Genomic DNA, 15,310 nt, shown 5'->3' on the forward strand with positions numbered 1-15,310 from the left:
CAGGCAGGCTGCGGACAGCGTGGGGCACTGGCAGGGGTAGGACAAGTGCAAAGGGAGGAGCTTGGGAGCAGGCTGCCTAACGCTCCCCCGGCCCACAGCCAGTGCCAGCCTGTGCCGAAGGGCCCAGAGCTGACCTCCCCCCATACCCGCTTGGCAGAGGGGGAAGGACTGAGGCTAAATAGGCAGCGCTGGGGGCGAGAGGGCAGGGTTCTGGGTGCGTGCACCAGCATGGGCTCTGCCCACTCAGCCGGGCTCTCTCTGGACAGTGGGTGTATAAGGATAAAACCCAAGCCAGGCTCACTCCTTGCGGCTGCTCTCTCCTCCCCAGGGCTGCTGTGAAACCTTCTCCCCCACTCAGTCTCACCCGGCCAAGTGCCACTGGAAGGACACGTGCCTGTCACCTCCTCTCTGGCTGGGGGGCTGTGCAGCTTTCTGCAGCAACAGCTGGGCCCAGTGCATGAACCACTCCTGTGCCAGCCCTTGCAGCGAGATCCCATCAGACGGGAGCATTGTGCTCAGCCAGTCTGACCTGTCCAGACCAGGCCAGAGACCCCCTGCAGCAGTCCCTGCACCTGTCCAGCCCAGAGCCTGTCATCTGCATACTTTACCAGCAGTGGTTTTAGGTTCCTTCCAGGTCATCGAGAAAGCTAGTGAATAGCACTGGACCAAGACCGGCCCCCTGCAGAGCCCCGCTAGCCACAACCCAACTGGATGGTGAGTTCCCATTTACAATTACTTCTTGAGAATTGTCAGTCAGCCAGTTCTGACTCCATTTAACAAGGTGTGATGAAGCGAGACTGTTCTTAATGTTTCCTCTGAATACTGTAGGGGTGCCTCAGTCTCCCCTAGGCATTTCTTAAGTCTCTAGGTGGTGGGATAAGGGGGTGTAATTGTTGCAGAGCAAAAGGCCAATGTACATAAATGGCCGAAACTCTGTCTCCTGGCCATTGATGGCTGGGGCCCTTCCCCCCTGCAAGGTGAGAGCTAAAGGGTTGGAGAACAAAGGAATCCAGAGACCTCCTGGCCCCGGAAAGGGACAAAGCCTGGAGGAGGAGGGGTGGAGAGTGAATCAGTTGGGACTGGCTGGAAACGTGAAGGGCAGACGTGGTTGTCTGGCTCACCGCCCCCAAGAATGGACCCGGCTGGGGGGTCCTGTTCTCTGTACCTACAAACTCTGTTTTAGACCATGTTCCTGTCGTCTAATAATCCTTCTGTTTTACTGGCTGGCTGAGACTCCCGTCTGACTACGGATTTGGGGGGCAGGACCCTCTGGCTTCCCCAGGACCCTGCCTGAGTGGACTGGCTGTGGGAAGCGCACGGAGGGGCAGAGGAGGCTGAATGCTCCGAGGTCAGACCCAGGAAGGTGGAAGCTGTGTGAGCTGTGTGTCCTGCAGACAGGCTGCTCCCTGAGAGGAGACTTCCCCAGAGTCCTGCCTGGCTTTATGGGGAGCCGTTCCAGAGCATCGCCCAGGGACTCCGGGACACATGGGCTGTATAGATTTTGTATCGAGCTAATTTTGTAATCAGCATGTTGTGTGGTACTAAGACAAATACCTGAAGGAACCCTGAGCAATCTCGTGTCAGCACAGTCACCTTGAACCCAACGTATACTCTCATCCGAGTGCGACAGCAGGTTTCTTTGACACGCAGTGTTGTCTATTAAAACCATGTCAAGTGGCATTAGTTGTGCTGCCCTCCCCATATTCTTTCCCGAGTGTGTCCCAGGTCAGTTCCACGCTCTGTGATCCCTGTCACACTGGCTGGCTGTAATTATCCAGCTTCTCCCAGTTATGCTTTTGAAATATTGGCACAGTCATTTCCTCCCCGTGTTGCAGGGTTTGTGAAGTCCCTCCAGGCCTGGCACAGAGAGCTGCCCAGCCAGCGCCGGGGCGTGGATATCCAGTCCTGCTGATCACAGCATGGCCAGCTTTAGTCGCTGCTGTTTAACTTTCTGTCAGAACCCAGGGCCTTGCATTATCACTGTGAGCACGACACCCAGCACCTGCCCTTTGCCAGTCACACGGACAGACGCCCCCTGCCCACTCGTGTCCCAGGGGATTGCCTCTCCCAGAGAACCTCAGCCCCCCCCAGCCAGGGTGGGACAAGGGCCTTGTGAACTGCGCTGGCTAGTTAGGTTCTCTGACGGTGGTGCCGAGCAGGACTGACGGCCTACACAGGGGCTGTTCTGGCAGCAAGTGCGGGAACCCTTTGCAAAGTCTGAGGAGCCAGGATGTCAGCAGGAGGCTCCCAGCCCCGTTAGATCATATATACGCTGATCTCCTGCCCCAGCGACACTCGCTGCCTCCTGTCAGCCGTCATTACCACAATCCCCCCACCGGGCACCGGGCTCATGGAGTCAGGACGCGGCCTGCAGCACATCTGGGCTGCTGAGATCTTGCCAACTCAGCCAAATCATTGGAGCCGGTTCAGCCTTCCCTACATAGAAACAAGTGATTCTGCACATTGCCAGCAAATGAGTCAGGGCAGCTGGGCTGGCTAGCTCTCGCTCCCCCTAAGCCAGAGTCGGACTGGGACGGGACGCCATTCCAGAGCAGCTGCAGGAATCTCTGTACCAGACCTTCACCTCGCCTGACCCCGAGCGAACATGAACTCTGAGTCACAGGCCCCTGGGGGGCAGGGCTCCCCCCAGAGCTGCAGAGGAAACGTCAGGAGGATGGTGGGATCCCTGGGTATGAGGCCTGTCTCTAACCACTAGACGGTGCTGCCTCCAATGAGCTCTGCAGGCAAAGCTATTTGCCAGAGGTGAGGGGCCGTGCTTTCTGCAGCCCCAGGGCCAGAGAACCAGAGCTGGAACATGAATTAGCTGGCAACAAGCCCACCCGCAGAGGGGGCTGCCCAGAGGAGGGGGGCCCAGCTTTCTGATAAGCAACTGGATTAACATGATCTAGCACAGAGCCCCTGGGTGCCTGCCAGCTTTAAACGTCAAAGGGGGGAGACCAGAGCCGGCAGCAGCCTCCCCGCCACCTCCCAGGGGGCCGCGTATTTCAGCCCAGTCCCCTCCCCATCCCTAGCTTCACCAGAATTTTCCTGAGCCCATTATGTTCCTGGGCTGGAGACAAGACGCAGGCCCAAGGCACAGCCCCCCTCCCCATAGCTCAGGGCTTCCCCACCAGGCTGCATGTTAGCAACCTTCCTTGCCCCGTGTGGCAGCACAGGCTTGTGTATGTGGGACCCCACCCACACTGGGCCCCAGTGACCTGCCACTGAGCTGCACCTCCACGGCCCCTCTCCCGTGGCCAGCTGCACGCAACAACCGGCGGTGTCCCTGGGAACTGGTGAGCTGCTCAGCTGCAGCCAGCCCCAGACAAGCCGTCCAGTGGCAACCCCTCGCACAGGGCACGCTGCACAGTGACTCCCCACCCCGGTGTGGTCCATGCAACAGCCACCCCACCCCACAGCCCTGGGAGCTCCCTGGCCTGCGTGTTGCTCCAACCCCCATGAAGGGGCAAAGGCCAAGGACATGGCCGCTCTTACAGTGCGGGAGGTTTTCCTGAGGTTGGATCTAAACCTGCTCTTCTGTAGTTTGAACCCACTGCCTCTTGTCCCGCCCTCTGTGGCAAGAGAGAACAAATTTCTCCATCTCTTTCATGGCAGCCTTTCAAGTATCTGAAGACTGCGATCCTGTCTCCCCTTAATCTCTTCTTCTCCAGACCGAACATACCCAGTTCCTTCAGCCTTTGCTCGTATGGCTGCATTCCTTCCCTTTGTCATCTTTGTCGCTCGCCTCGCCTCGGGATCCTTTCCAGCATGGGCAGCAGGTATTGTAGGCAACCTGCCTCCCCAAACAGCCGCCGTCCGCCTCCAGCCCAGCCTTCCTCCTGCAGGGACTTGGGGCTGCCTGGTGCTAGGCCGTGCAGCACTCAGGGGCTGGCCACCCGAGCACCGGGACTGAGGGCCGCCGGGACACCCAGGGCCGGGAGCGCAGCATCCGTGCTGCCCGGCCACCCGCAGCGCCGAGGCTGTGGGCACTGTGGACATGCCACACAGGGGCTGTGGGCACCGAGGCTGGGGCCTCGCCCTCAGGCTGTCCAGGCGCTGGGGCCGGGGGGGTGGGGGCGCAGTGGGGGTGCTTTCGGCTCCTGCAGAGAAGGGAAAGGTGTCACGGAGTCCCCGGGTGATGCTCTGGAACGGCTCCCTACAGAGCCAGTCAGGACTCTGGGGAAGTCTCCTCTCTGGGAGCAGCCTGTCTGCAGGACACACAGCTCACCCGGCTCCACCTTCCTGGGTCTGACCTCGGAGCATTCAGCATCCTCTGCCCCTCCGTGCGCTTCCCACAGCCAGTCCACCTAAGTGGGGTCCTGGAGAAGCCAGAGGGTCCTGCCCCCCAACTCCGCAGGCAGACGTGACTCTCAGCCAGTCGGGGAAACAGAAGGTTTATTAGACGACAGGAACATGGTCTAAACCAGAGCTTGTAGGTGCAGAGAACAGGACCCCTCAGCTGGGTCCATTTTGGGGGGCAGTGAGCCAGACAACCCCGTCTGCCCTTCACTCCTCGTCCCCAGCCAGCCCCAAACTGAAACTCCCTCCAGCCCCTCCTCTGGGCTTTGGCCCTGTCCCGGGCCAGGAGGTCACCGGATTCCTTTGTTCTCCAACCCTTTAGCTCTCACCTTGCAGGGGGGAAGGGCCAGGCCATCAGTTGCCAGGAAACAGGGCGTCGGCCATTCTCTGTGTCCAGACCCCTGCACACACCTGCCCTCTAGGGCTCTGCAAGGATCACACACCCTTATCCCACCCCCTAGATATTTAAGGACTGCATAGGGGGTGCTTTCGGCTCCTGCAGGGGAGGGAAAGGTAGAAGGGGGGAGGGGCAGGGTCTTGGGCACAAGGGATGAGGCCAGCGGTTAGCCTCTCTGGACAGCCGGATCACTGACTGCCCATGGTTTCCAGTTTCTCCACGTCCTTTCTATGCATTGGTGAGCGATGCTGGACACAGTTCTCCAGCTGAGCAGAGCGAAACTATCTCCTCCCGTGACTTGCATGCTCTGTACCTCTGTCAATGCAACCTCAAATTGCATTGGCTTTTTTGCAACAGCATCGCATTGCTGACTCATGTCGAGGTTGCGATCCACCCCAACTCCCAGATCCTTCTTAGACGTGCTGCTGCCAGGCCAGTTCTCCCCCACTCTGGAATTGTGCGTTTGGTTTTTCTTCCCAAAGTGGAGCATCTCACATTGGTCCTTGTTGAATGTCGTTGTGTTGTCAATAGCCCAGGTCTCCAATTGATCCGGATCCCTCTGAATTTTAGCTCTGTTCTCCAAAGTGTTGGCAACCCTCTCCCCAGCTTTGTGTCACCTGCAGACTTCGTCAGCGCGCTCTCTAGTCCTCCGTCCAGGGCATTAATAAAGATCCTAAATCACACCGGGCCCAGAACTGATCCCTGTGGAACCCCACTGGAGACCTCCCTCCAACCTGACCTCATTCCATTCCTAGTCACTCTTTGTCTGTGGTTGTTTAACCAACCATGTGTCCGCTTAATGGTAGTTCTGCTGAGCCCACATTTCTCCAGCTTACTTGTCACAATGTCCTGTGGGACTGTGTCCAAAGCCTGGCTGAAGTCCAGCCTCTCTCCTTCCGAACCACTAGGCAGAGGCAGGGGGCTCTTGGTGGAGAAGTAGCTGTAGAACTCCCTGCCGTTGGAGATCTGACGGACCAGAGCCTTGCAACATTGGGGTGTCCACACAAAACGCACCCCTGCCCTAACCTTCCCCAGTGCCAGATGCTGCCCGGGAGCGACACAGCCAAGGGGCTCTACAGCAAGCTGGACCCAGGCTCTGGGGTGAGGCCCCTGGAGCTGCAGCAGCATCAGAGAGATGTTCACGTGCCAGATGGTTCGCTGAACTCAGAATGGACGTGAGGGACCTGCTCAGCCAGTCACTCAGCCTTGTTCTTTGACATTACAGTCAGCGTATTTCATGCTGGCCCCTGGTTTGGAGCTTTCTGCGCACACCATCCGCTGGCACATGCAGGCTTCCCACCTGTAGAGATGCCTGGGGCAGCAGCCCTCTGAGAGAGATGGTTTCAGGCTCTCTGCAGACTCAGGCAGACCTCCCTCCATTGCATACAAGTGGGTCATGCTTTTTAACTTCCCTTTGCAACCACAAGGGCTAGAAATGCTGATGAGTTTCTGGAGCTGACTGTGCCGCAGGAGGCGAGTATTGTGGGCATGGAGTCCCACATGGGACAGGAGGACTGGTGATGCAGACTGCAATCTGTACAAGGGCAGAGGGAGAATGACCCTCTCCTTGCAAATGCCAGCTGCAGCCCATGGGGTGGCCTAGTTGAAGAGGCATCCCCTGATGTCTCTGGAGGTAGAACCTTTCCTTGCAGTGAGAGGGATGGGGCTCCTGGACCTGCCATGGAGTGACGTCCCATAACCCATCTCTGGGCTCTCACCCAGACACGAGATGCCTGCTTTCTGCGCCTGGAGCTTGCTGCGGTCCCAGGAGCAGGAGTGTTTGCAAGTCTCCTGCTCTGGCTTGCAGCTGCCTCCCAGACAAGCCCACGCTTCCTGCTTGCCAGAGCCTGCGCTGTGGCTAGCCCTGCCGTTCCTCGCCCCGCTGTCAGGGGCTCGCTCACGCACCCCCAGAACGCTGGACGTTCCGGTACTCCTGGGAACGGTGGGATCCCGCGCCGGCCGTGTGACCTCTTGTGCACGGTGTGTGCGAGGTCACGCCAGCAGTGCACTCTGCCTCCCCCATCCCACACCAGACGAAGCCACGGACAGGGGACAACCCTGAGGAATGTGGGTACCCAGCTGAGGGTGGGCGAACGCCCTGCTGCCTTGTTACGCTGGCCGGCTAGCACACAGAGGGCCCCCGACTAGCCAGTCTGCCCTGCCCGGGATCCCTGCTCCCAGCCTGAGCAGAGGTTTGGGACAGAGCCCCCAGGCCCAGGCCGGGATGGAGAATCCGCCCCAGGGGGCACTGGCCCACTCCAGTCCGGCTCTGCCCGCTCCTGTCCCCAGGGCTCCCGGGGCAGCGCTCCAGGGCGCCCTCCCGCCTTCTCTCCCAGCTTTTCTGGGGCTGCCCAGAGCAGGGGCTTGGGACGGAGCCCTGCGGGTGACCCCCGCCTCGCCCCGGCCCGGCCCGGCCCGGCGAGCCCCTGAGCACGGGGCGGGGCCCAGCCTGGCCCCAGCTGCCGAGGTGCGGGGGGCTGGCGAGCCCGGGCGGGGTCTGCGGCGAGCCCGGCCGCCCCTCGCTCTCGGGCTGGGGGCCGCGCAGACCCCGCCCCGCCGGGCAGGAGGCGGCGCGGAGCCGAGCCGAGCCGGGCCGGGCCGGGGGCTCCCACCGGGGACATTCCCGCCCGGGCAGCGGGGCCGGAGGCGTCCGAGCTGGTGAGGACCCGGGTGGGGGGGGCTGGTGTGAATGTGGGGCTGTGTGCAGCGGCTGTATGGGGGGGGCTGTGTGTGCCGGGGGCTGGGTGTGGGGCTGGTGTAGGTGTGGGGCTGTGTGTGCAGGGGGCTGTCCGGGGCTGTGTGTGTGGGGCTGGTGTAGGTGTGGGGCTGGGTGTGCAGGGGGCTGGGTGTGCAGGGGGCTGGTGTAGGTGTGGGGCTGTGTGTGTGGGGCTGGTGTAGGTGTGGGGCTGTGTGTGCAGGGGGCTGTGTGTGTGGGGCTGTGTGTGGGGCTGGTGTAGGTGTGGGGCTGGGTGTGCAGGGGGCTGTGTGTGTGGGGCTGTGTGTGGGGCTGGTGTAGGTGTGGGGCTGTGCGTGCAGGGGGCTGTCCGGGGCTGTGTGTGGGGCTGGTGTAGGTGTGGGGCTGTGTGTGCAGGGGGCTGTCCGGGGCTGTGTGTGGGGCTGGTGTAGGTGTGGGGCTGTGTGTGCAGGGGGCTGTGTGTGGGGCTGGTGTAGGTGTGGGGCTGTGTGTGTGGGGCTGGTGTAGGTGTGGGGCTGTGTGTGCAGGGGGCTGGGTGTGCAGGGGGCTGGTGTAGGTGTGGGGCTGTGTGTGTGGGGCTGGTGTAGGTGTGGGGCTGTGTGTGCAGGGGGCTGGGTGTGCAGGGGGCTGGTGTAGGTGTGGGGCTGTGTGTGCAGGGGGCTGGTGTAGGTGTGCAGGGGGCTGGGTGTGCAGGGGGCTGTGTGTGGGGCTGGTGTAGGTGTGGGGCTGTGTGTGCAGGGGGCTGTCCGGGGCTGTGTGTGGGGCTGGTGTAGGTGTGGGGCTGTGTGTGTGGGGCTGGTGTAGGTGTGGGGCTGTGTGTGTGGGGCTGGTGTAGGTGTGGGGCTGTGTGTGGGGCTGGTGTAGGTGTGGGGCTGTGCGTGCAGGGGGCTGTGTGTGGGGCTGGTGTAGGTGTGGGGCTGTGTGTGCAGGGGGCTGTCCGGGGCTGTGTGTGGGGCTGGTGTAGGTGTGGGGCTGTGTGTGTGGGGCTGGTGTAGGTGTGGGGCTGTGTGTGGGGCTGTGTGTGCAGGGGGCTGTGCGTGCAGGGGGCTGTGTGTGTGGGGCTGGTGTAGGTGTGGGGCTGTGCGTGCAGGGGGCTGTCCGGGGCTGTGTGTGGGGCTGGTGTGGACGTGGAGGCGGTGCGTGCAGGGGGCAGTGCGTGCAGGGGGCTGGGGGAGCTCTGGGGGGTATATCTGTACCTCTGACTGTGAGGCTGAGGGCCTGGAAGCGTTCCCCTGCCCTGTGTTCTCTGTGCAGCTTGTGGCTCTGCAGTGGGGCCTGTGGTGGGTGTGTCAGTCTGTCTGTCTGGATCCCAGGGAAATCCTGGGACTACCCCCCAGCACTCACCTGATGGTAACCATGGAGACAGCCAGAGAGGAAAGGGGGGGGACTGATTCCAGATACCCGTGTGTCGGTGCAGAGCACCCCCCTCCCCACACATCTGTACCAGGGCCCAGCGGCCTGATCCCCTCTTCCCTTGTCCTGGAGAGAGCGTTTGAATGGGGGGTGCCGCAAGCCCCAGCTGGCGCAGGGGGAGCCCTGGGCATACACACAGTGGTTGTCAGGACCTGCGCGTTACCAGTTTGTACATGGCACCGGTTAGATACAGGGCATGACAGCATGAGGTGTAGTGAGTGTGTCAAGCCTGAGAAGAGTTGCTGACACAGAATCGCGACCCATCCTTTGTGTCACAGGGAGCCAGTGCAGGGCCTTGAGTGGACATGGTGAGCACGGGCAAGGGGCCTGCTCTGAGCAGCTGATGGGTGTTGGGGAGACCAGAGAGCGGGAGGCTACACCCGCCAAAACAAGGGCAGGACGTGGCTGGGCTGGACGGTCCCGTGGGGTGGGCTCCGTGTGTAACCCCAGAGTGGTTTCTGTTTATTTGTTTCGGTGGGTGGAGACAGGTGCTGCCTGGAGACCAGTATTGGGGGTATGTGGGGTGATGTTCCCAACAGGCTCCCTTCCAACGTGCAGCTACCATGTTAGCCTCTCCCCAGAGCAGCAGCTGCTGTTTACGAGTGGACGCGAGTGTATCCCATGCGGTGCCCTGAGCCTGGCGAGAGAGCAATGCCCCAGCGTCCAGCCATCGCCAGCCCTGCCCATCTAAACACAAGAGCCCCTGCGGGGCCTGGTTCAGAGTGCGTTTCCTCTCCTCTTACCCAGCTGCCTGGAAATCCCTCCTGGGCCCCAGACTGACAAGGGGCTGAGGGCTGGAAAGCAGCAGAGGCTGGTCTCCCCTCCCTTTCCCTCTCCTCCTTCACCGTTAAGTCCCTTTCCACCAGGGCAGCTCATTTAATTGTTCAGATCAAGCACTCCTCATGCTGAACATCGAGCTCTGAGTGCGTGTGTGTCTGTGTGCGTGCATGTCATCTCTGCACACGGGTGTCTGGGTCCCCGGGGTGTGCACATGTGCCAAACCCTTCCTCCCCCCAACCCCACAGGATGGGGAAGCTGCACACAGGGTGGGCAGTGTAGCTGTGAGCTCGCACGCCCACAAGCCATTACCTACGCTGCCTGGGTGTGTGAGACTGACCAGGAACATGTGGCCTTGCACATGTGTGTGAATGCCTGGCCTGTGCCATGCATGCTGCATCTGTGCCAGGAACCCTTGCTTCTGCTGCCCCCTTCCCCCCCCACGCCCACAGGGGAGGAGATAAATGGGAGCTTGTGGTAGGCAGGCCTCTGGCTGCCAGCAGCTGGGACCAGACCCGACTCAGAGGGAGCAAGTTTGAGGTGGGGGGCTGCTCCTGGCAGTCTGCAGCAAGCTCTTACGGGGGTAGGCCTCTGCACCCGCTCGGGTGAGATTGTTACTGGAGTGCACGTGGTACATCCCCTCCCCTCCCACACACGGTGCTGCCCATCACGGTGCCCAGACCTCGGCTGGAGGAACAGGATCTGCAGCTAGCCTGGGAGGGAAGGGGCAGGCAACCCCCTGCTCCCTCCCCCCTCAACCCCAGGCCCCTGTCGCGTCCTGTCACCACCCTCCCCCACTTCCTATTGGCTCCCTCTCCTGCCAACCCTTAGCACCCCTCTTCCTGCTTTCAGACTAGACCCCCCCAGCCCCAGGAGAGGCCCATTGGGGAGGGGTCAGAGGGCATGGGGAAGCCTGTGGCTTCCAGCTGAACAGGCCGCAGTGGCCAGGCACACCCGTGTCTGTGATGTCACACCCACAGCAGCGCGTGGTGATGTCACAGTCCCCAGGTCCCATGGCCGAGGGTGCTCCCTCCTGACTGGCTGCTCTCGCTCTCTCTAATAATGATGCCATCAAGGGAGGGGAAAAACCAACAGCAGCCGAGGGTGACAATGGGGGGCGGGTCCGAGTTGCTGAGGGTGAAATCCCCTCGGTGCCAGGGTCAGGGTCCTGCCCTGGCGTCTCCAGGGGCTGCGCGGGCTCCTGGGGGTTGGACCTCACTCCAGCCTCATGCTCGGAGCTGGACCCCCACCACACCAGCCCCTCCCTTTGCAGCACCCCTCAACTCTGCGATGGGGCCCATGCCCCCGCTGCAGGGGAGTCGGTCCCTGCGGAACCAGGGCCCGCTATGATGCTGGTGAGGCAGCACCCTCCCCCTTGCAGTGTTTCAGTGGGCTAAGGGCCCGTAAGGTGGGGCAGGGAGGGACTGAGCAGCCAGTCCCCTAGGAGCACAGAGCTCGGGAAGGAAGAGAAGTAGCTATTTGGTAAACAAAGCAGGTGACCCGGGAGAGCGAGGGCCCAGAACTGAGGCAGGAGCTGCAGGAAAGGACAGAACGGTACTCCCCCCTCGGTCTTTCCTCTGCCTTTCACTCTCCTCTGGCCTCAGCTCCTCACCCCACGGGGCTGGGGCCTGGGATCCTTGCACCAGCCTGAGCCCGGGAATTCTTGGCAACCACAAATAGGGGCACTTCTCTCACTCATGTTGCCATGGCAAAATGTCACTGTCATTACTAACTTGTTGCCATGGTAACCTCCAGAGGAATCCGGGTGGTTCTCCAAAGGGCCCCTGCACATTCCCCTCCCCTCCCCCGCTGAGCTCCAGCACCTTCTGGGCCCGTGAGTCCCAGCCCCCAATGTCTGGAGCCAGGGAGGTGAAATGGCAGCAGGGCTGGGCAGCTGGCTCATGGCACAGTGACAGTGGTGAGGGCAGATCAGGCACCACAAGCATCCCTTCCCCTGTCCTGCCTGAGGGGCCCGAAGTCCAGGCTCTGGCCCTGACAGCATCCATCTCCTGCCTAGGGAGGGACCGAGCTGGGCTCAAAGCCAGGGCGCTCCGGGACAAAGCAGGCGCCACAGAGGTTGGGTCGTGGCGGTCGTGCCATGGGGCTGTCCCGGAGCTGCGCCCGAGTGGGGCTGTGAAGGATCCCGTCCATGTGGGCCCTGCTGGGAGCTCGTCCCATTGGAACAGGCCAGTGCAGGACTTCGCTGTTCCCGGGGGGCTGGGGCCGCAGTGCCAGGCCGACACAGGGGGCCTGGTTGGCACCTTTCAGTGGCGCTCTGGACTCCCTTAGCCACAAGGGCAAGAAAGCGTCTGCAGGGCAGGAGTTCCTGGGCCCATCCTGGAAGAGGAAGAAACCTGCCCATGTGCAGGGAGGGTATGGCAGGCTTCTCTTCTCCATCCGCACTTGGTGTGGGATCATTGGCACTGCTGGGGAAGGCTCAGTGAGGGCAGGCCGAGCCCATCCTCCCCCCGATGGGCTGTGAACACGCTGGGCAGGCAGGCCATGGGGCCCAGGCCTCTGTGACGGATCATTCAGTCTGTATCAAAGGCCAGAGAACTTCCCCAAATAATTCCTGGAGCAGAGCTGTTAGAATCCTGATTTAAACTGCTCCATGAGGGAGAATCCATCTTGACCACAGTAAATTGTCCAAGTAGCTAATTACTCGGACCATTGAAAATTTATGCTTTATTTCCATTCTGAATTTGTCTAGTTTCAACTTCCAGCCATTGGCTCATGTTAGATCTTTCTCTGCTAGACTGGAGCCCGTTATTAAAGATTTGTTCCCCAGGTAGATACAGACTCTGATGCTTCTCAGATCTGCTCGAGACATGGATCCAGGCACTTCCCAGCCTTCTCTTGGGTAAGCTTCTTAAGCCACAAGGCTTCTTTTCCAGCCCCTGGATCAGCTTCCAGAGTAGCAGCCGTGTTAGTCTGTATTCGCAAAAAGAAAAGGAGGACTTGTGGCACCTTAGAGACTAACCAATTTATTTGAGCATAAGCTTTCGTGAGCTACAGCTCACTTCATCGGATTCATGTAGCTCACGAAAGCTTATGCTCAAATAAATTGGTTAGTCTCTAAGGTGCCACAAGTCCTCCTTTTCTTTTTGGATCAGCTTTGTGGCCCTCCTTTGAATTCTCTCCAGCATTTCTCCCACCTGCTTGAAGTGCAGCGACACCTAGTCCCAATTACAGCCTCACCAGGGCTGCCTACAGAGGCCAGCTCACTTCACCACTTCTACCTAGTATTTGTACAGCTAAGGATGAGGCATTCCCAGGCAGCTTAGCTCTCTCCGGGGCACAAGGCTGCTCTTAGGGAGGAGGCAGTTCTCAGGGGATCTCTGTAGCAGCAGCAGCCTCCCTGGAAGCAGTTACCTCCCTGCGGTGCTGGAGTGTGAAGGGCTGCAAGCGCCAAGTTCATCCTGTGGTGACTTGCATAGCTTCAGACACTGGCCAGTGTGGCCAGTTCCTTGGGCCCTTGTGTGAGGCTCAGACTTGCGTGGGAGCAGGCAGCAGGTGAACAGCAGCTCTCCAAACATACCAGGTGGCCGGTGGGTTCTGAATCTTCCAGGTGCCCATCCCCATGGCGTCGAGGCCCTGGCTCTGGGGCATGGTTTCCTCTCACTCTCCCAGCTGCCCAAAATCATTTTTAAATTCAGTCAATAGAATAAAGTTCTATAGTTCAAGAAGGCTCTGGCGTTAGCAATGGTATTAGAGAGGAAGAGAGGTCACCCTGCTGGGGTCCTACCTGGCACCGACAGGGCACTGCTTAGGGGGCACTCACAGCACTGGGGTCCCAGCTGGTGCTGACAGTGCACTGCTTGAGGGAAGCTCACAGCACTGGGGTCCCAGCTGGTGCTGACAGTGCACTGCTTGAGGGAAGCTCACAGCACTGGGGTCCCAGCTGGTGCTGACAGGGCACTGCTGGGGGAAGCTCACAGCACTGGGTCCCAGCTGGTGCTGACAGGGCACTGCTTGAGGGAAGCTCACAGCACTGGGGTCCCAGCTGGTGCTGACAGGGCACTGCTTGGGGGAAGCTCACGCTGCTACAGTCTTGGCTGGCATTGGCTGAACTGAAAGTAAACTAGTGTCTTGGCCAGGAATTGGTTGTTGTTCAGGCCCAGCCCGGCCCTGCCCCAGAGGCAGAGCAATAACCAGGAGCATAGGTGGGAGAGACAGGCTGGTCGAGCCAAGCACCTGGGCTCCAGGTGCCAATGGATTTACGGAGCAAAGGGGCCTATTGCCAGGGGAACTAGCTGGAGCTTGTTTGCAGCCGGGCGCTGAAAGGATGTTTTGGTCCCACACTGTGCCTGCCAGTCCTGGGCATGCTGCCAGGCTCCTCCTGGCCCTGAGCCCTGTGTGTATGGGAGTCATTCCAGCAGGGCCCTGCACCAGCTGCACTCCTCAGCCCCAGCACAGCCCAGGGGCGACCTGCACAGGGCAGGGGTGAGCGGTGGCATGAGCCATCCGTGAGCATGCGACCCGTAGCGCACTGTCACCCCTCCTCAAGGCAGGCGCAGGAATCTAGGGCAAGCCTTCACTCTGCTGCACCAGGGATGGGGACTCAGCTGTGCCCATGTGTCCTGCCCCCTGCACAGGCAGGAGCAGATGGAAGCCCATCTTGGGAGGCAGCTGGCCGGGTAGTACATACAGAGAAACATGTTGAGTTCCCAGCTGGGCTCACAGAGCGGAGCCCAGTGCTGCCTGGGCGGCCCCCTGCCCTGGCTGTTTATTCTCTGTATTGCAGCAGGCCTAGGCTGCAGCTCTGTGTGCCAGGCGCTGCACACTCACAGCGGGGGAGATGGGCCCAGCCCCAAACTGCTCACAGTCCTGGCCCCCTCCTTTTAGTGGTGGGAAGTCCCCTGGGGCTCCTGTGTGCCTGGAAAGGCACTAGCAAGGGATTGCTTTCTGGTGAGCGCGTGGCCGCGGGGCAGGGAGCTGCATGCTCTGGGGGGTGGAGGGGCCGAGCCAGAGGGCTGTGACTGCAGCAGGCATGAGCACACAGGGGGCAGCCTTGGCGCAGTGGGGGAGGTGGGTGGTGGCGGGGCTATGGGGGGTAGCACGGCGGGGTGCAGGGGGACAGAATGGGGTGTGTAGGTCTAGGTCGGGTCGGCCCAGCCTCGGTCACCCCGTGAGCAGAGCGGAGCCGTGGCAGGGCTACAGGAAGGGCAGCCCCGCAGCTCGTCGTGGCCTGGGTGGCTGGGTGCCCATGCTGCTGGGGGTGCTGGGAGCATGGCCGCTGCGGTGGTGGCTGGCTGTGTGGGAAGGTGACGATGCTGCCGTGCAATGGGAGGGTGCTGTGGGGCAGGGCGTGGGGGGTACGGGTGCTGTGGGGCAGGGCGTGGGGGGTACGGGTGCTGTCAGGGATGGGTACTGATGCCGGGGGCAGCGGTGCTCCCACAGTGGGGGCAAGGGGTCCTGGGGGTGTTGGCGCCGGTGGGGGGCAGCAGGGGGTGCTCGCACAGACACAGTGGGGGGAGGGGGGGCAGGCGGGGGGTGCTGTCGCAGGGGGCGCGAGAATTGACACGGGAGGGGTGCTGGCACGGGGGGGGCCGGCCAATACTGTCCCTTCCTAGGTCTGGCTGCCCGTGGGGGGTGGCCATGGGGCGGGGGATCCACGGGGGGCCGGCCGTGCCGTGGGGCCGCCCACGCTGAGCGCTCTCTCCCCCTAGGTCTGGCTGCCTTCGGGGGGCAGTGGGGGCCGTGGAGCGGGCAGGGGGGCTGGGCTCTAT

At 61.4% G+C, this 15,310-nt stretch overlaps 1 protein-coding gene across 2 annotated transcripts in view; it reads left to right on the forward strand.

Annotated features, from left to right (window-relative positions):
• Window positions 1-646: 646 nt before the first annotated feature.
• SEMA4B (semaphorin 4B) overlaps window positions 647-15,310 on the forward strand; it is a 44,304-nt gene continuing 29,640 nt past the window's right edge. Inside the window, exon 1 of one of the 2 annotated variants that reach the window (XM_073304591.1) lies at window positions 647-714. The gene's annotated coding sequence lies outside the window, so the exon portion shown is untranslated. Of the gene's footprint in view, window positions 715-7,265; window positions 7,355-15,310 lie in introns of those variants that run through there. The other variant, XM_073304590.1, reaches the window with a different exon arrangement.

Source organism: Lepidochelys kempii, chromosome 10, assembly GCF_965140265.1.
Source record: "Lepidochelys kempii isolate rLepKem1 chromosome 10, rLepKem1.hap2, whole genome shotgun sequence".
Classification (NCBI taxonomy): Eukaryota; Metazoa; Chordata; order Testudines; family Cheloniidae; genus Lepidochelys; species Lepidochelys kempii.